The 21,879-nt window shown below is 48.4% G+C and overlaps 1 protein-coding gene across 1 annotated transcript in view; it reads right to left on the bottom strand.

The window, feature by feature from the left end:
* The window catches only part of LOC129715732 (tenascin-X-like), a 112,605-nt gene extending 91,170 nt beyond the window's left edge, over positions 1–21,435 (bottom strand). The window contains exon 1 of the mRNA XM_055665587.1: positions 21,268–21,435. The gene's annotated coding sequence lies outside the window, so the exon portion shown is untranslated. The remainder of the gene's footprint in view (positions 1–21,267) is intronic.
* Between the last annotated feature and the right edge of the window lie 444 nt (positions 21,436–21,879).

Genomic DNA, 21,879 nt, shown 5'->3' on the forward strand with positions numbered 1-21,879 from the left:
GTTGGCTGGCGGGAAAGTGATTCTTGGAAGTAGAACATCACGAGCCGGAAAACTAGTTAAGTGTTTCAGCACACGTTGGTGGAGGAGAGTGCCAGGGATGAGGGAATGCTGCACTGCTACAGGTGTTAACTTGCATCCAGTACACTGATGCGGACCTCATTCTGGCCTCCTTAGTTCAGTATAGTTTATTGTCACGTGTCCTTCTGCAGTTGTACAGGGCTCTCGTGAGACCACATCTGGAGTATTGTGTACAGTTTTGGTCTCCTAATTTGAACAAGGATAATCTTGTGATTGAGGCAGTGCAGCGTAGGTTCACCAGATTGATCCCTGGGATGGCGGGACTGTCATATGAGGAAAGATTGAAAAGATTGGGCTTGTATTCACTGGAGTTTAGAAGGATGAGGGGGCATCTTATAGAAACATATAAAATTATAAAAGGACTGGACAAGCTAGATGCAAGAAAAATGTTCCTAATGCTGGGCGAGTCCAGAACCAGGGGCCACACAGTCTTATAATAAAGGGGAGGTCATTTAAGACTGAGGTGAGAAAAAACGTTTTCACCCAGAGAGTTGTGAATTTGTGGAATTCCCTGCCACAGAGGGCAGTGGAGGCCAAGTCACTGGATGGATTTAAGATAGAGTTAGATAGAGCTCTAGGGGCTAGTGGAGTCAAGGGATATGGGGAGAAGGCAGGCACGAGTTATTGATAGGGGACGATCAGTCATGATCACAATGAATGGCGGAGCTGGCTCGAAGGGCCGAATGGCCACCTCCTGCACTTATTTTCTATGTCTCTACCATAGAAACATAGGTGCAGGAGTAGACCATTCAGCCCTTCGAGCCAGCACCGCCATTCAATATGATCATGGCTGATCATCCCCAATCAGTACCCCGTTCCTGCTTTTTTGTCATTTCCCTTGATTCCGTTAGCCCTAAGAGCTAAATTAAACTGTCTTTTGAAAACATGCGGTGAATTGGACTCCACTACCTTCTGTGGCAGAGAATTCCCCAGATTCACAACTCTCTGGGTGAAGAATGTTTTTCCACATATCAGTCTGAAATGGCCTACCCTATATTCTTAATCTTTGAACCCCTCATTCTGAACTCCCCCAACATTTTTCCTGCATCTAGCCTGTCCAATCCTTTAAGATGATCAATATGATCATGGCTGATCATCTATAATCTGTACCCCATTCCTGCCGTCTCCCCATATCATAGAAACATAGAAATTAGGTGCAGGAGTAGGCCATTCGGCCCTTCGAGCCTGCACCGCCATTCAATATGATCATGACTGATCATCCAACTCAGTATCCCGTACCTGCCTTCTCTCCATACCCTCTGATCCCCTTAGCCACAAGGGCCACATCTAACTCCCTCTTAAATATAGCCAATGAACTGGCCTCGACTACCCTCTATGGCAGAGAGTTCCAGAGATTCACCACTCTCTGTGTGAAAAAAGTTCTTCTCATCTCGGTTTTAAAGGATTTCCCCCTTATCCTTAAGCTGTGACCCCTTGTCCTGGACTTCCGCAACATCGGGAGCAATCTTTCTGCATCTAGCCTGTCCAACCCCTTAAGAATTTTGTAAGTTTCTATAAGATCCCCTCTCAATCTCCTAAATTCTAGAGAGTATAAACCGAGTCTATCCAGTCTTTCTTCATAAGACAGTCCTGACATCCCAGGAATCAGTCTGGTGAACCTTCTCTGCACTCCCTCTATGGCAAGAATGTCTTTCCTCAGATTTGGAGACCAAAACTGTACGCAATACTCGAGGTGTGGTCTCACCAAGACCCTGTACAACTGCAGTAGAACCTCCCTGCTCCTATACTCAAATCCTTTTGCTATGAAAGCTAACATACCATTCGCTTTTTTTACTGCCTGCTGCACCTGCATGCCTACCTTCAATGACTGGTGTACCATGACACCCAGGTCTCGCTGCATCTCCCCCTTTCCCAATCGGCCACCATTTAGATAATATCCCTTCATTCCACTAGCCCCAAGAGCTCAATCTAACTATTTCGAATGCATTTAGTGATAGGCCTCCACCGCCTTCCGAGGCAGCGAATTCCACAGACTCACCACTCTCTGTGTGAAAAGTTATTTCCTCATCTCAGTTCTAATTGGCTTACCGCTTATTCTTAAACTGTGGCCCCTGGTTCTGGACTCCCCCAACATCGGGAACATGTTTCCTGCCTCTAGTGTGTCCAATCCCTTAACAATCTTATATGTTTCAATAAGATGCCCTCTCATCCTTCTAAACTCCAGAGTGTACAAGCCCAGCTGCTCCATTCTCTCAGCATATGATAGTCCCGCCATCCCGGGAATTAACCTGGTGAACCTACGCTGCACTCCCTCAATAGCAAGAATGTCCTTCCTCAAATTAGGGGACCAAAACTGTACACAATACTCCAGGTGTGGTCTCACTAGGGCCCTGTGCAACTGCAAAAGGACCTCCTTGTTCCCAAACTCAAATCCTCTCACAATGAAGTCCAGCTTTCTTCACTGCCTGGCTAAATAACAGTGTGAAGCTTTTGTGGCATGCTATCCAGTCAGCGGAAAGACAATACATGATTACAATCGAGTCATTTACAGTGTATAGATACAGAATAAGAGAATAATGTTTAGTGCAAGGTAAAGCCAGCAAAGTCCGATTGAGGATAATTCTGGAGGCCTGGAAATTCCCTACTTCTACCTACATTGTAATTGCTTTATCATTTTAAATACCTCAATCAAATTAACCTGGACTTTGTCATTGTGAACATAAAAACAAGAAAACAGAATTAGGCCATTTGCCTCATCTACTCCGCCATTCAATCATGGCTGATCTATCTTTCCCTCTCAACCCCATTCTCTTACAAAATTCTTAAGGGGTTGGACAGGCTAGATGCAGGAAGATTGTTCCCGATGTTAGGGAAGTCCAGGACAAGGGGTCACAGCTTAAGGATAAGGGGAAATCCTTTAAAACCGAGATGAGAAGAACTTTTTTCACACAGAGAGTGGTGAATCTCTGGAACTCTCTGCCACAGAGGGTAGTTGAGGCCAGTTCATTGGCTATATTTAAGAGGGAGTTAGATGTGGCCCTTGTGGCTAAGGGGATCAGGGGGTATGGAGAGAAGGCAGGTACGGGATACTGAGTTGGATGATCAGCCATGATCATATTGAATGGCGGTGCAGGCTCGAAGGGCTGAAATGGCCTCTACTCCTGCACCTAATTTCTATGTTTCTATTCTCCCGCCTTCTCCCCACAACCCGACACCTTAACATCTGATGTACGTGTGTACAAACAAGTTTTCATAATAGTTAGGTAGACAGAAAATGCCGGAGAAACTCAGCGGGTGAGGCAGCATCTATGGAGAGAAGGAATTGGCGACGTTTCGGGTCGAGACCCTTCTTCAGACTGATGTCGGGGGGAAGGGGGCGGGAAAAAGAAAGGAAGAGGCGGAGACAGTGGGAGAACTGGGAATGGGGAGGGGATGGAGAGAGAGGGAAAGCAGGGGCTATCTGAAGTTAGAGAAGTCAATGTTCATACCGCTGGGGGGAGTAAACTACCCAAGCGAAATATGAGGTGCTGCTCCTCCAATTTATTGTGGGCCTCACTCTGGCCATGGAGGAGGCCCAGGACAGAAAGGTCGGATTGGGAATGGGAGGGGGAGTTGAAGTGCTGAGCCACCGGGAGATCGGGTTGGTTAAGACAGACTGAGCGGAGGTGTTCAGCAAAACGATCACCTCTCTCTCATAATACCTAGTTTAGTTCATTTAGAGATACAGTGTAGAAATAGGCTCATCGGCCTGCCAACTTTGAATCAACCAATACACAAGCACTATCCTACAAATTTGGGGACAATTTACAGAAGCCAATGAGCCAAACTTGCACATCTTTGCAATGTGGGAGGAAACCTGAGAACCTGGAGAAAACCCAAATGGCCACAGGAAGAACATGCTAACTCCGTATAGACAGCATCTGTAGGCAGCATTGATCCCAGGTCACTGACGCTGTGAGGCAGCAACTCTACCGCTGCGCCTGAAGGCAATAACATTCTCACACAATGCTGCCTGTGATGATGCTAGATTTAGAGTTACATTTAGTTCTTCGGGCTAAAGGAATCAAGGGATATGGGGAGAAAGCAGGGTACTGTTTTCAGATTTTGGATGTTTAAGAAAGAACTACAGATGCTGGAAAAATCGATGGCAGACAAAAATGCTGGAGAAACTCAGTGGGTGAGGCAGCATCTATGGAGCGAAGGAATAGATGGTGTTTTGGATTGAGACCCTTCTTCAGACCCTGAATAAATGTCTCAACCTGAAGCATCACCTATTTCCTTCGCTCCATAGATGCTGCCTCACCTGTTGAGTTTCTCCAGCATTTTTGTCTACTGTCGATTTTGGATGATCAGGCATGATCATACTGGACGGAAGTACTGGCTCGAAGGGCCAATAGATAATAGGCGCAGGAGGAGACCATTCGGCCCTTCGAGCCAGCACCACCATTCAATGTGATCATGGCTGATCATCCACAATCAGTATCCCGTTCCTGCCTTCTCCCCGTATCCCCTGACTCCGCTATCTTTAAGAGCCCTATCCAGCTCTTTCTTGAAAGTATCCAGAGAACAGGCCTTCATCGCCCTCTGAGGCAGAGAATTCCACAGACTCACAACTCTCTGTGAGAAAAAGTGTTTCCTCGTCTCCGTTGTAAATGGCCGACCCCTTATTCTTAAAATGGCCTACACATCCTATAAAGGAATTTGACCAATTTCCAGCCCCTCTTTGGATTCCTCAAGAGGCTACACTTATTTTAAGGTTGAGTTCAGTTCTGGGCACCATGTTATAGGAAAGATGTTGTCAAGCTGGAAAGGGTACAGAGAAGATTTACGAGGATGTTGCCAGGACTAGAGGGCCTTGAGCTACAGGGAGAGGATGAGTCGGCTGTGACTCTATTCCTTGGAGCGCAGGAGGATGAGGGGAGATCTTACAGAGGCATGTAAAATCATGAGAGGAATTCACACAGTGTCTCTTGCCCAGAGTAGGTGAATCGAGTACCAGAGGACATAGGTTTAAGATGAAGGGGGAAAGATTTAATAGGAATCTGAGGGGTAACTTTTTCACACAGAGGGTGGTGGGTGTATGGAACGAGCTGCCAGAGGAGGTAGTTGAGGCTGGAATTATCCCAATGTTTATGAACCAGTTGGACAGGTATATGGATAGGACAGGTTTGGAGGGATATGGACCAAGTGCAGGCAGGTGGGACTAGTGTAGATGGGACATGTTGGTGGGTGTGGACAAGTTGGGCTAAAGCAGGGGGTTCCCAATCTTTTTCGTCCTGTTTTCATCTGCCAACTTTAATAGCAAACATTAAATGTTATTTCTCTTATTTATGAACTAATGATGAACAGATACGGGTATAGCAGAACCAAACGCTGTCAGTCAATGAGAACAAATATCTACAAATCCAGAATCAATAAATGTACCCCTTGGTTAAATTTACCCCAGGTTAGGAACCCTTGGGCTAAAGGGTTAATTCCAGGGATGGCGGGACTGTCATATGCGGAGAGAATGGAGCGGTTGGGCTTGTACACTCTGGAGTTTAGAAGGATGAGAGGGGATCTTACTGAAACATATAAGATTGTTAAGGGTTTGGACACGCTAGAGGCAGGAAACATGTTCCTGATGTTGGGGGAGTCCAGAACCAGGGGCCACACACAGTTTAAGAATAAGGGGTAAGCCACTTAGAACGGAGATGAGGAAACACTTTTTCCCACACAGAGAGTTGTGAGTCTGTGGAATTCTCTGCCTCAGAGGCCGGTTCTCTGGATGCTTTCAAGAGCTAGATTGGGCTCTTAAAGATAGTGGAGTCAGGGGATATGGGGAGAAGGCAGGAACGGGGTACTGATTGGGGATGATCAGCCGTGATCACATTGAATGGTGGTGCTGGCTGGAAGGGCCGAATGGCCTCTACTCCTGCACCGATTGTCTACAGGGCTTGTTTCTGTGCTGTAAGACTCTATGAGAAGGAAAGGAAGTCATTGTCCATTTTCCAGTCTCTGTCTGCAGCATGTCCCGTTACATCACCGATATTTTGAGCCTTGTCTGAGACCAGACCCTCCCGATGGACAGACAGAGCCAGTGCCCAGAAAATTAAAAAAAACGCCCTTTGTATCAAATACCCAACTTTTCCTGGGCTGAGAAGTATCCCATCCACCCTGGCAAATCCCAACGGAACATTGCAAAATGGAAAGATCATTACGGAAAAAAACATCAGCCGGGAGAATGTCTGGAGCTGGCGAATTGAAGATGTTGGCTTGCAATGTCATGGAGGAGTAATGTTGATCAGGAGGGGTGAGGCTATGGATTATGTACAAGTGGATGAGAGATCTAGGGTGGCCCAGTGGTAGAGTTGCTGCCTTACAGCACCAGGGACCCGGGTTCGATCCTGACCTCGGGTGCTGTCTGTGCGGAGTTTGTACGTCATCCTGTGATCGTGATTCCTCCTGTACCCAATAGACAATAGACAATAGGTGGAGGAGGAGGCCATTCGGCCCTTCGAGCCAGCACGTCCATTCACTGTGATCATGGCTGATCATCCTCAATCAGTACCCCATTCCTGCCTTCTCCACATATTATCCATCCTTAAGAGCCCTATCTAGCTCTCTCTTGAAAGCACACAGAGAACCGGCTTCCACTGCCCTCTGAAGCAGAGAATTCCACAGACTCACAACTCTCTGGGTGAAAAAGTGTTTCCTCATCTAAGTTCCAAATGGCTTACCCCTTATTCTTAAACTGTGTGAGGCCCCTGGTTCTGGACTCCCCCAACATCGGGAACATGTTTCCTGCCTCTAGCGTGTCCAAACCCTTAATAATCTTACGATACAATCCTCTCTCATCCTTCTAAACTCCAGTGAATACAAGCCCAGACGTTCCATTCTCTCAGCATACGACAGTCCCGCCATCCCGGGAATTAACCTGGTGAACCTACGCTGGGCTCCCTCAATAGCAAGAATGTCCTTCCTCACATTTGGAGAGCAAAACTGCACACAATACTCCAGGTGTGGTCTCAAGTGGATGAGAGATCTAGGGTGGCCCAGTGGTAGAGTTGCTGCCTTACAGCACCAGGGACCCGGGTTCGATCCTGACCTCGGGTGCTGTCTGTGTGGAATTTGTACGTTCTCCCTGTGACCATGTGTGGGTATCCTCCTGCACTCAACGTTATTCCCTTTATATTGCAACTCTACGATGTTGACGGCTTGATTGTAATCATGTATAGTCTCCCCATCGAATGGGTAGCATGCCATTAATGACAACTTGTCACTGTTCCTTGGTACGCTTAACATTCATAAACAAAACTAGACTCATCCTTGCAGTGACCCGCCCTCTTCATTGGGCAAAAACAAAGATGTGAAGAGTACAACTCTGTCAGCCACCCCGAGACTAACATTGATGTCAATAACTGTGAAGTGATTCAGCTGGCCACAACCGCCCGACCGACCGACCGCAGGCTGTGTGTTGACTAACTGCTGTGTTTCCACAATCACCATGACAGCTACACGTTACAAGCTGTTTATTGCCTGTAAAGTCATTTGTAAAACTGTCAAAGATGTTTCTGAAATAGATGCATCCATTGTACTGAAGTTAGACTCAGTCTAACTCAGTCTGTGGATAAATGTGAGGTTATCCATTTTGGTGGCAAAAACGGGAAAGCAGACTATTATCTAAATGGTGGCCGATTGGGAAAGGGGGAGATGCAGCGAGACCTGGGTGTCATGGTACACCAGTCATTGAAGGTAGGCATGCAGGTGCAGCAGGCAGTAAAGAAAGCGAATGGTATGTTAGCTTTCATTGCAAAAGGATTTGAGTATAGGAGCAGGGAGGTTCTACTGCAGTTGTACAGGGTCTTGGTGAGACCACACCTGGAGTATTGCGTACAGTTTTGGTCTCCAAATCTGAGGAAGGACATTATTGCCATAGAGGGAGTGCAGAGACGGTTCACCAGACTGATTCCTGGGATGGCAGGACTGTCTTATGAAGAAAGACTGGATAGACTCGGTTTATACTCTCTAGAATTTAGGAAATTGAGAGGGGATCTTATAGAAACTTACAAAATTCTTAAGGGGTTGGACAGGCTAGATGCAGGAAGATTGTTCCCGATGTTGGGGAAGTCCAGGACAAGGGGTCACAGCTTAAGGATAAGGGGGAAATCCTTTAAAACCGAGATGAGAAGAACCTTTTTCACACAGAGAGTGGTGAATCTCTGGAACTCTCTGCCACAGAGGGTAGTTGAGGCCAATTTCTATGTTTCTATGTTTCATGGGTGAATCTCCTGGGTAGCATGGACATGTGACGCTGTGGGTCGAGACCCTTCCCCAGTCTGAAGAAAGGTCCCGAACAAAAACTTTTGAGGGATATGGGCCAAACACAGCCAGGTGGGATAAGTGTAGATGGGGCATGTTGGTTGGTGTGGGCCAGTTGGGCTGAAGGGACTGTTTCCACTTTTCTGTGACTCTAGGAATCTATGGAATGTATTAGAAGCATCATCATAACCCTAGTTGGAGTCACACCAAACATGATCTCACAAATCCCGCTACACCTGATTTAGTGGCAGTGATTTGGAATTGTTCCCAACCCTCAGAGTTGCCTACCTAGAACATACTTTCCCCTTGCAACCGCAGGAGATGCTACACTTGTCGCTTTACCTCCCCCCTCGACTCCATCCAAGGACCCAAACAGTCGTTCCAGGTGAGGCAGAGGTTCACCTGCATCTCCTCCAACCTCATCTACTGCATCCGCTGCTCCAGGAGTTAACTGCTCTACATCGGTGAGACCAAGCGCAGGCTCGGCGATCGTTTCGCCCAATACCTCCGCTCGGTCCCCCCCCCCCCACTCCAACATCAGTCTGAAGAAGGGTCTCGACCCAAAACGTCGCCAATTCCTTCTCTCCATACATCCGCCTCACCTCCCATCTCCAGCATTTTTGTCCATCCTTTCTTCCTCTGGTTAGCCACACCCTCCATCGGTCAGAGTGGGGCCCAATCCCCTCCCTTCGCAAATTGGAGGAGCAGCACCTCCCCTCCTTTTGCTTCCATCATCTAGTAATTTGCAGCGGTATGTCTCATGCATTCTGTCTGACTTCTCTCAAATAACCCACCTCACCAGTGTTTGCCTATAACTCGCTGGACTTTAGCTGCTCCTCGTCTTTGACAGCCTTCTTTTCTACCCCCCCCCAACAATCAGTCTGAGGAAGGGTCCCGACCCGAAAAATCACCTATACATGTTCTCCTGAGATGTTGCCTGACCCGCTGTTACTCCAAGATCTTTGTGTCTTCTCTGGTTTATGTTTTCGACCTGCTAGCACCTTACCTAATGAACTGAACCCCACCCAGCGAGTAACCCAAGCCAACAACACTCTCCACACAATGTTTGTACTAAGATCTGAAGCTTCTGAACCTGGGCTCTGGGAAGGGTCCTCGCCGACCCAAACGTAGGCGCCTATTTCTAGTTCTGTCCATAATCTTTCAAAACGCCTTTAGACTGGAGTAGTTCCTGAGGATTTTAGCAAACACCCCACTTTTTAAGAAGGGAGGGAGAGAGAAAATTTACAGACCAGTTAGTCTAACATCGGTAGTGGGGAAACTGCTAGAGTCAGTTATTCTGGGATAGCAGCACATTTGGAAAGTGGTGAAATCATTGGACAAAGTCAGCATGGATTTACGAAAGGTAAATCATGTCTGATGAATCTTATAGAATTTTTCGAGGATGTAACTATTTGCGCGGATAGGGGAGTACCAGTGGATGTGGTGTATCTGGACTTCCAGAAGGCTTTCGACAAGGTCCCACATAAGAGATTAGTATACAAACTTAAAGCACACGGCATTGGGGGTTCAGTATTGATGTGGATAGAGAACTGGCTGGCAAACAGGAAGCAAAGAGTAGGAGTAAACGGGTCCTTTTCACAATGGCAGGCAGTGACTAGTGGGGTACCGCAAGGCTCAGTGCTGGGACCACAGCTATTTACAATATATATTAATGATCTGGATGAGGGATTTGAAGGCAATATCTCCAAGTTTGCGGATGACATTAAGCTGGGGGGCAGTGTTAGCTGTGAGGAGGATGCTAGGAGGCTGCAAGGTGACTTGGATAGGCTGGGTGAGTGGGCAAATGTTTGGCAGATGCAGTATAATGTGGATAAATGTGAGGTTATCCATTTTGGTGGCAAAAACAGGAAAGCAGACTATTATCTAAATGGTGGCCGATTGGGAAAGGGGGAGATGCAGCGAGACCTGGGTGTCATGGTACACCAGTCATTGAAGGTAGGCATGCAGGTGCAGCAGGCAGTGAAGAAAGCCAATGGTATGTTAGTTTTCATAGCAAAAGGATTTGAGTATAGGAGAAGGGAGATTCTACATGCTATTGTACAGGGTCTTGGTGAGACCCAACCTGGAGTATTGCGTACAGTTTTGGTCTCCAAATCTGAGGAAGGACAATCATCTGCAGAGAAGGTTCACCGACTGATTCCTGTGAACTATCACTGGATCCTTGGTTTTCTCTCTGAGATGAGAGGGGATCTTTAGAAAAGTACCCTTAAGGGGTTGGACTCCAAGATCTTTGTAGGGAAGTCCAGGACAAGTTTTCACAGCTTAAGGATAAGGGGGGGAAATCCTTTAAAACCGAGATGAGAAGAACTTCTTTCACAGAGAGAGTGGTGAATCTCTGGGAACCACAGACGGTAGTTGAACCAGTTCATTGGCTAACAAGGGAGTTACTGTGGCCCACACAGGGGTTTGTAGAAGGCAGGTACGGGATACTGAATGATTCTGATCATATTGAATGGCGAATGGTCAGGCTCGAAATGGCCTACTCCTGCACCTAATCAGTTTCTAACTGTTTCACAATCAGATTTTCAATGAGTAAAGTATGTGTGAGCTCAGTCTTAAGTTTGATCTTACTCAAGGCATTCTCTTGGCTAGACTGCGTCACCTACCCTCTTAGATCTGTTGGACTGAGCCACCTGGAGAGAGATTGCTTCAATCAGATCAACATTTCCTACTGATTCTAATCCCACCCAACACCTCCACAGACTTGCTCATTTCATCTTTCTCAGTGCCTCCACTAAAAATCACTTTGAATTGGATGGAACGGATTACAAGGGGGAGGAAAAGTGGGAAAAGCTGCGTATGTTTACATCGGACCATCGCCCCTCGTTGCCAAGACTGCCTCTGGGTACTGGGTCACCCAGCGGGAGTCACAGGGTTACGGGACAGGACGGGGAGGGGGCCACCAATCTGTTGAGCAAAAGTTTCCAGAATGTTTGACTCCCAGATGGAATCAATATGCATCTTGGCAGGCCTTCGATTAGACTTTATTGTCTCACCCTGGCCAGCATTTTAAACACAAAACCAAGTCTTAATGGTCTTTGGAAACTTGCACAGACAGTTATTGAATGCAGCTCAAGATGACATCAGTCTATAGTTGATTCGGGCAGACAAACAGCAACTACTCTCTGGAGACACAAATGCTTTACATAATTATTTCCTACGAACATCAAGAATTCACATCACACATCAAAGATTAGCATCTCGTGTAGAGGCAAAATGCTGGAGAAACACAACGGGACAGGCAGCATCACTGGATGGAAGGAATGGGAGATGTTTCGGGTCAAGACACCCTTCTCCAGACTGATGTCAGGGGAGGGGGTGAGACAAAGATAGGATGTGGTCGGAGAAAGTAAGATTGGTGGGAGAACAGGGAATGGGAAGGGGATGGAGAGAGGGGGAAAGCAAGGGCTATCTGAAGTTAGAGAAGTCAATGTTCATACCGCTGGGGTGTAAACTACCCAAGTGAAATATGAGGTGCTGCTCCTCCAATTTGCGGTGGGACTCACTCTGCCAATGGAGGAGGCCCAGGACAGAAAGGTCAAATTGGGAATGGGAGCGGGAATTGAAGTGCTGAGCCACCGGGAGATCAGGTTGGATAAGACAGACTGAGCGGAGGTGTTCACTATGGAGAAAACACAGTGTGGATTATTTATGAAGAGCGTTTGAAGGGTCTGGGCCCTGACTCGCTGGAGTTTAGAAGGATGAGGGGGGAACCTGATTGAAACATCAGAATATGAAAGACCTGGATAGAGTGGATATAGAGAGGTTGCTTCTATTGGTTGGGAGAGTCACGGACCAGAGGGCACAGCCTTGGAATGAAAGCATGTTTCTTTAGAATGGAGATGAGGAGGAATTTCTTTAGTCAGAGGGTGGTGAATCTGTGGAATTCATTGCCACAGATGGCACACCGATAGGCACATGGAAGTGCAGGGAAGGGAGGGATATGGGTCACATACCGGCAGATGAGATGGATAGTGTACAGGGGAGGGGACGAGACAGAGATAGAATGTAGTCGGAGACAGGAAAGACTCGAGGGAGAACTGGAAAGGGGAAGGAGACAGGGAAAGCAAAGGCTATCTGACGATAAAGATGTCAATGTCAAACAGGATATGGATCATGTACAAACAGACAAGATCAGTTTATTTTGGCATCATGTTTGGCATGAATATTGTCGGCTGAAGGGGCCGTTCCTATGATATACTGTTCTATGTTGTACAGAGGGCAGGCTGACTATGTGTGCGGGGGTGAGTTTATTTCCCCTGAAAGACATTTGTGAATTCAAACTCTTGTCTCTACTTGCGACACCAACATTTTATTCGCTACAGGCTGCTGGAGTTTAGTGAACCAAAGTTATACCAGTCGTACCTGTGTGACAGGGAGCTCTTCAGTCAAGTCCTACTCTAGACTGGAGGATAAACATATGTTGACACTTCCAGGGTTGTGCTAAAGGAGGCTACACTGTCTGAGAACGTATTAAACAGAGGCCCCATCTGTCCATTGACAGCGACACAGGTATCCTGTTGCCAATACACTGAAGCAGGGCAGGGGATTTCTCCTCCTGTATCTGGACTAATATTTATCCCTGAATCAATATTTCTCAACACACAGCCGGTCTAGACAGCTTTCCCCTGCTGTTTGTGGGACCTTGGTCTGTGTAGTTTTCCTGCAGTGCCAGAGTTATGTTAAACGCCGAAATTCGGCAAATACCGACAAATGAAAGGAATTCAGGAGTTTTAAGAATGTGTTTCCCGCTGAGTTTGAAACTTACTGCAATTCCAAACATCAATGCACTTCCACTGACTCAACACAAACAAGGAACGGCAGATGCTGGTTTATACCAAAGATAGACACAGAGTGCTGGAGTAACTCAGCGGGTCAGGCAGCACCTGTGGAGAACATGGATAGGTGACGATTCACAGAGTGCTGGAGTAACTCAGCGGGTCAGGCAGCATCTGTGGAGAGCATGGATAGGTGACGTTTCACAGAGTGCTGGAGTAACTCAGTGGGTCAGGCAGCATCTGTGGAGAACATGGATAGGTGACGTTTCACAGAGTGCTGGAGTAACTCAGCGGGTCAGGCAGCATCAGTGGAGAACATGGATAGGTGACGTTTCACAGAGTGCTGGAGTAACTCAGCGGGTCAGGCAGCATCTGTGGAGAACGTGGATAGGTGACGTTTCACATCTGTGGAGAACGTGGATAGGTGACGTTTCACAGAGTGCTGGAGTAACTCAGCGGGTCAGGCAGCATCTGTGGAGAACATGGATAGGTGACGTTTCACAGAGTGCTGGAGTAACTCAGCGGGTCAGGCAGCATCTGTGGAGAACGTGGTAGTATACACATATATTACTCTGCAAGTTAACAATTTCAAGGAGCAGAATTGGACCATTCGGCCCATCAAGTCTACACCATTCAACCACAGCTGATCTATCTCTCCCTCTCAACCCCATTCTCCAGCCTTCTCCCCATACCCCCTGAAACCACTACTAATCAATAATCTATCTATCTCAGCCTGAAAAACATCTATTGACTTGGACTCAACAGCCATCTGTGTCAATGAAACAGTCACCACCCTCTGACTAAAGAAATTCCTCTTCATCTTATTTCTAAAGGGGTGTCCTTTAATTCTGAAGCTGTGGCCTCTGGTCCTAGACTCTCCCACTAGTGTAAATATCTTCTCCACATTTATCCAGGGACAGACACAGACACACACACATACAGACACACACACACACACACACACACAGACACACAGACACACAGACACACACAGACACACACACATACACACACACACACACACACACACACACACACACACACACACACACACACACACAACACACACACACACACACACACACACACAGCCACACACACACCCACACACACAGCCACACACACAGCCACACACACAGACACACACACACAGACACACACACACAGACACACACACACAGCCCTTTGAGCCAGCACTGTAAACAATGCCCCCAAGTCTATGTTTAAAAAAGAACTGCAGATGCTGGAAAAGCTAGCAACAACTAAAAATTTATTACCAAAGCCAATTAACCTACAAACCTGAAGGTAGACAAAAATGCTGGAGAAACTCAGCGGGTGAGGCAGCATCTATGGAGAGAAGGAATAGGTGACATTTCAGGTCTGAAGAAGGGCCTCAACCCGAAACGTCACCTATTCCTTCTCTCCATAGATGCTGCCTCACCCGCCGAGTTTCTCCAGCATTTTTGTCTACCCCAAGTCTATGTAGTTCAGAGCACTTGCCTCTTGTTGTGTGTTAAACCCCCTGATCCACTATCTAGAGAATGTTGATGTATTCCTGGCATGATCACTCCAGCACATGACCTTCTGCCCTCCCCTGCTCTGCCAGAGGCAACTCCCATGACAATCCACATACAATCCCACAGCTCCCCCATGCAATTACTTCAGCTTAAAGCCATTCCTTTTAAACAGTCCATGATATTTTCATAACCCTGACGAGAGACAGCAGTGCTGTTTGGTTTGTGATCAGAGTGTTTCCGACAACATTGTGTCAGCTAGCGAGAAGTATGTGGGGATGGAACAAGTGATTCAGCAAGTTGGTTATTCATCATTCATTCTGGTTCAAGCAATGAAGAAACACACAACAGCAGCAGCAACACAGAGACACGGCCAGCTTCAGCCCAACTTGCCCATGCCATCCAAGATGCCCCGTCTACCCTACTCACAACCTCAATAGCAATCTGACGGGTAACGTCTTCACACAGAGGGGTGGTGGGTGTATGGAACAAGCTGCCAGAGGAGGTAGTTGAGGCTGGGACTATCCCAACGTTTAAGAAACAGTTAAACAAGTACATGGATAGGACAGGTTTCGAGGGATATGGACCAAGCACAGGCAGGTGGGACTAGTGTAGCTGGGACATGTTGGCCATGTGTCGGTGTGGGCAAGTTGGGCCGAAGGGCCTGTTTCCACACTGGATCACTCTAACTGCCCACATTTAGACCATAAACCTTTGAACCTTTCCTACCACTCCCTCTTCTCCCCTCCCCCCATTGGGCAAGAGGTACAGAAGTGTGAAAACGCACACACTCCAGATTCAAGGACAGTTTCTTCCCGGCTGTTATCAGGCAACTGAACCATCCTCTCACCAACTAGAGAGCAGTCCTGAACTCACATCTGCCCTATTGGAGGCGGTCTTAAATCAGACATTATCAGACTTCAATGTTATATTTTCCACTAAATGTCGCACTCTTTGTACTTTACACTGTGGGTGGTTTGATTGTGATCATGTACAGTTTTTTTTTGGACTGGACAGCACAAAACAAAAACTTTTCACTGCACCTCGGAACACGTGGCAATAACATCCTCAACTAAACCCTCTGTGTATCTGCCCAAGTACCACGGCGGTCCAGCGGTATAAATGCTGCCTTGCAGAGCCAGACACACGGGCTCAATCCGGACACACAGTGTGGAGTTTGTACTTCCTCCCTGGGACCGCGTGGGTTTTCTCCGGGTGCTCCGGTTTCCTCTCACATTCCGAAGCCATGCGGTTTCAAGTTCAAGTTCAAGTGAGTTTATTGTCCTGTGTCCCTGTATAGGACAATGAAATTCCTGCTTTGCTTCAGCACACAGAACATAGTAGGCATTTACTACAAAACAGATCAGTGTGTCCATATACCATAATATAAATATACACACACATGAATATAAATATAAATATATACGCACACAGAAAATATATACACATTTTGCAGGTTAATGAATTGGCTTCTGTAAATGGCAAAATTCTTAAGGGTTGGACAGGCTAGATGCAGGAAGATTATTCCCGATGTTGGGGAAGTCCAGAACAAGGGGTCATAGTTTAAGGATAAGGAGGAAATCTTTTAGGACCGAGATGAGAAGAACTTTTTTCACATAGAGAGTGGTGAATCTCTGGAACTCTCTGCCACAGAAGGCAGTTGAAGCCAGTTCATTGGCTATATTTAAGAGGGAGTTAGATGTGGCCCTCGTGGCTAAAGGGATCAGGGGGTATGGAGAGAAGGCAGGTACGGGATACTGAGTTGGATGATGGAGGGGGGGGGTTGGTCGAGTGAGGAATCCACAAACACACAGCCGTCTGTGGGTCGCCGCCTCGTTAACCCACGTGCACTCAAACCCCCTGTTTATTTATTAAAGTGTATTCTTCTGATTACCACCACATGTTAGTTTAATCTCCCCCATTTCCGGCACCTGTTTTACAGCACAGCCCAGATGGGAAAATCATTTACCACTGCCTTCGCTAAGTGGGACCATGAATCAAAATGTGAATCATTCCCCGAGGGGATATTTAGATGAACGCTCGTAGATACAGTGATGTAACTCACTGCTTGAAGTGACACATGGAGGAAATAAACAGATCGAGTGAAAATTCCCCTTTTATACACAACAGTAGATTGTTACTGCCTGCGAAGTGAGCTTGGCAGCTCCTAAATGGGATCGGCAGACCTGTCCGAGATGCCAGTGGGCGCACAGAGGGCCGGCCAGGCACCTCTTCACTCTCCCACAAAGTTCACGTTTCAACCCCGCGTCCAAAGGACTGAGTAGAGCATCCTTGTGGTTGTTCTATAGAGTTACTATATAAACATTTGGACAGGCACATGGGTGGGACAGGTTTGGAGAGATATGGATAAACGCGGACTGGTGGGTCCAGCGTAGATAGACAGGATTAGTCGGCATGTACGAGTAGGGCCGAAGGGTCAGTTTCCACCCTCTAATACTGTGTAGATGGTTCATCTTTGACGGCATGGACGAGTAGGGCCGAAAGGCCTCGTTCCACGTTATGAGGCTTCAAGACCATATCTTAGACTACATTTAGAACGAGATGGGCCGAAAGGCCTTTTTTCTCACGAGAGTGGCTTGAGTATGTGGAAGGACTCTGCCTCCAGGCCGGTGGAGGCCGAAGGGCTGGATGTTTTCACGCTCTGTTAGATAGGGCTCTTAAAAATAGCCTGGTAGGGGGATACTTGGGCCGAAGGTCTGGAACGGGGTGGCTGATTGGGGATTGGACAGCCTGGATCACATTGACATGGCGGTGCTGGAAGGGCCGAATGCCTCCACTCCTGACACCTATTGCCTCTATTGATAGGACAGCATGGTTAGCATGGACGAGTTGGGCTGAAGGGCCTGTTTCCACGCTCTGTGGCTCTACGGAGATTGGACAGCCTGGTTAGCATGGACAAGTTGGGCCGAAGGGCCTGTTTCCACGCTGTAAGACTCTAGGCCTATATAGATTGGACAGCCTGGTTAGCACGGACAAGTTGGGCCGAAGGGTCTGTTTCCACGCTGTATGACTATGGGCTCCGGCAGGTGGGCGGCGAGGGCGGCTGAGCGACCAGTGTCGGGTCCCGGGGTGAGGTCGGGTTGTGCTGAACATACACATATATACATATATATAATGGGTACTATACATCATTCAGTGAGCTGTGACCGGCTCTCCACCTGCACACTCGGCACCTCTGTTCGTGGACTAACCCAGCCCAGAGCTTGCGGGTGAACACACACACACACACACACGCCCGCTTGTGACATTTCACACCCGTCCCGCCGGCGCTCACACTGCGCCGTGTGTATCGGGGCTACGAGAGCAGCAGACACCCCACTCCGAAAATCATGCCTCGCCCCTTCTTCAATATAACGTTAAAAAAACAACTACAGGTGCTGGTTTTTGCCGAAGACAGACAAGAAAATGTTGGAGTAACTCAGCGGGTCAGGCACAGTGTGTGCAGGAAGGAACTGCAGATGCTGGTTTATACCGAAGAGAGACACACAAAGTGCTGGAGTAACTCCGCGGGGACAGTTTACAGAAGCTAATTAACCTACAAACCCACACGCCTTTGGAGTGTGGGAGGAAACCGGAGCGCCCGGGGAAAACCCACGCTGTCACAGGGAGAACGTGCAAACTCCGTACAGACAGCACCCGAGGTCGGGATCGAACCCGGGTCTCTGGCGCTGCGAGGCAGCAACTCTCCCGCTGCAACTTCTTCATTCACGCGAAACGTCACCTATCCATGTTCTCCACAGATGCTGCCTGACCCACTGAGTTACTCCAGCACTCTGTGAAACGTCACCTATCCATGTTCTCCACAGATGCTGCCTGACCCGCTGAGTTACTCCAGCACTCTTTGAAACGTCACCTATACATCTTCTCAACAGATGCTGCCTCACCCGCTGAGTTACTCCAGCACTCTGTGAAACGTCACCTATCCATGTTCCCCACAGATGCTGCCTGACCCGCTGAGTTACTCCAGCACTCTGTGAAACGTCACCTATCCATGTTCTCCACAGATGCTGCCTGACCCGCTGAGTTACTCCAGCACTCTGTGAAACGTCACCTATCCATGTTCTCCACAGATGCTGCCTGACCCGCTGAGTTACTCCAGCACTCTGTGAAACGTCACCTATCCATGTTCTCCACAGATGCTGCCTGACCCGCTGAGTTACTCCAGCACTCTGTGAAACGTCACCTATCCATGTTCTCCACAGATGCTGCCTGACCCGCTGAGTTACTCCAGCACTCTGTGAAACGTCACCTATCCATGTTCTCCACAGATGCTGCCTGACCCGGGTCAGGAGCGGGAATCTACCGGTTCGAGCTCTCCGAGAGGATTGGGTTCCGGCACCTAACCTCGAACCCTTCCCCTCTGGCAACGCAGCGCCAGAGACCCGGGTTCGATCCTAACCTCGGGTGCTGTCTGTGTGTGGACTTTCCATGTTCCAGAGACCGCGTGGGTTTCCTCCGGGTGCCCGAGTTTCCTCCCACATCCCAAAGACGTGCGGGCGTGTGGGTTAATTGTCTGTAAATTGTCCCTGGTGTGTGGGGCGCGGATAGGAACGCGGGATGACAGAGAACCGCCGTGGAACCGCTCAATACAAAGTGCTGGATTAACTCAGCGGGACAGGCAGCATCTCTGGAGAGAAGGAATGGGTGACGTTTCGGGTCAAAAGACAATAGGTGCAGGGGGAGGCCATTCGGCCCTTCGAGCCAGCACCCCCATTCAATGTGATTATCCCCAATCAGTACCCCGTTCCTGCCTTCTCCCCATACCCCCTCACCCCGCTATCTTTAAGAGCCCTATCTAACTCTTTCTTGAAAGCATCCAGAGAACCGACCTCCACCGCCCTCTGAGGCAGAGAATTCCACAGACTGGCAACTCTGTGTGAAAAAGTGTTTCCTCGTCTCCGTTCTAAATGGCTTACCCCTTATTATTAAACAGTGGCCCCTGGTTCTGGACTCGTGTCCAAACCCTTAACAATCTTATACGTTACAATAAGATGCCCTCTCATCCTTCTAAATTCCAGAGTATACAAGCCCAGCCGCTCCCTTCTTCAGACACATCCTTTTCCTCCACAGATGCTGCCTGACCCGCTGAGTTACTCCAGCACTCTGTGAAACGTCACCTATCCATGTTCTCCACAGATGCTGCCTGACCCGCTGAGTTACTCCAGCACTCTGTGAAACGTCACCTATCCATGTTCTCCACAGATGCTGCCTGACCCGCTGAGTTACTCCAGCACTCTGTGAAACGTCCACCTATCCATGTGTCCATATAAACCCACCCGCAGCACTCTTATAAACCAACACCTGCAGCTCGTTTTCTACTTGCGATCGAATGATCGATGGTCGGCGTGGACTAGGTGGGCCGAAGGGCCGTATTCCATGCTGTACATCTAATCTAAAACTAAGAATTTAGACCGGCCGTGAAATCCCATCCCATCCCATCTCCCCCCCTTCCCCCAAATCCCACCAGTTTTACTGTCAAAAACAAAAATCTAAATAAAATCAACGGCACCCAAATCCCAATCTCTTTCCCCCTCACATATAGTTTGTTTACAGTCTAACACGGCGACCTTGTTACGCTTAAACAGAAACAGTGTCGCGCCCGAGTCCGATATTCAGCAAAGTCTTAAATAATCCCCGGACTTCAGTAATTGACCCTAATCCCCGACTCGACGAATAAACGTGTTTGAAGGAACTGCAGGTGCGGGTTTAAACTGAAGATAGACACAAAATGCTGGAGTAACTCAGCGGGACAGGCAGCATCTCTGGAGAGAAGGAATGGGTGGCGTCTCGGGTCACATTGAAGGCTGAAGAAGGGTCTCGACCCGAAACATCGCTGAGTGACTCCAGCATTCTGTGTCTGCAGCAACGAAACTTGTTGCTCCTTGCCCCTTAACGCACACTGCAGCCCAACACACAATTTAACATAATCACTCCTCATTGCCCGTGGTCCACTTGTTCGCGCAGGTGGCAAACACACACAAGTGGAAAGATCAAACTCAATGTCACACCTTACCCTAGTATTGCCCAAGCCGAGTTAGTGTGGTTGCAGCGCGATCTCAGATGCACTGTCGCAGATGCCAGGGTTGGCAAGACAGTCAGACGCGCGTCTCCACTGCCGCGGGACATGTAACTGGTTTCCCAAACCAAACAGATGCGTTTGGTTTAGTTTGGAGATGCAGAGTGCTGGCCAGGCGTCATCTCTGGAGAACGGCGCAGAAATCTGGAGTAACTCAGCGGGAAGTGCAACATCTCCGGCTTAGAAGGACTGGGTGAGTTTCGGGTCACCCGGTCACCCCTCCCTTCAGCCCACCGAGTCCAACACTGCCCTACACACACACACACACTGGGGGGACAATTTACAATTCTTACCGAAGCCAATTAACCTGCAAACTTGCACGTATTTGGAGTGTGGGGGGAAACCGGTGCACCCGGAGACAACACACACAGGTCACGGGGAGCATCGAACCCGCGACACTCTGGCGCTATGAGGCAGCCACCCCACTTGTTGCAGGCACATCTTCCATTCCCGTTACAAGTGCCATTGACAATAAGTAGCAGGCACCCAGCTGTCGTGAGGCACTGATGCCGCTTACCTGTGTGGAGTGGTGCAGGGGAGGGTTAGAGTTGGCTGCCGGCTCAGGGAAGACTGGCGTGTGTGGCGACTGCCGAGTAATCCCTCTCTGCCACCGATCACCGTGACTCCCGTCTCCACACTCTCTCACTCGTACAAAAAGCACCCATGTGATTCAAGCCCGTGATGTCATCGAGGAAATGCCAGACGCACATTCGCAGCTTTAACTCTTTTGCTGACCACTATGCCCTCCCCTCACCAGACCCACCCCGCCCTGTGTCCACCCTGCCCCGTCTAGACTCTCTGCCCACCGGCGCATCCTCCAGGCTACTCTTCGCCACTCCCAAATGGAATGTGCTTGGAAGTTTGGGCAAGGGCTGGCATACACTGTGGTAGAGGCACAGTCACAGTTATAAAGGCTTCGATTCGTAGAGTCACTGAGATACACAGTTATAGAAACATGGAAAATAGGTGCAGGAGTAGAGGCCATTCGGCCCTTCGAGCCTGCACCACCATTTCAATATGATCATGGCTGATCATCCAACTCAGTATCCCATCCCTGCCTTCTCTCCATACCCCCTGATCCCTTTAGCCACAAGGGCCACATCTAACTCCCTCTTAAATATAGCCAATG

Source organism: Leucoraja erinacea, unplaced genomic scaffold (assembly GCF_028641065.1).
Source record: "Leucoraja erinacea ecotype New England unplaced genomic scaffold, Leri_hhj_1 Leri_135S, whole genome shotgun sequence".
Lineage (NCBI taxonomy): Eukaryota > Metazoa > Chordata > Chondrichthyes > Rajiformes > Rajidae > Leucoraja > Leucoraja erinaceus.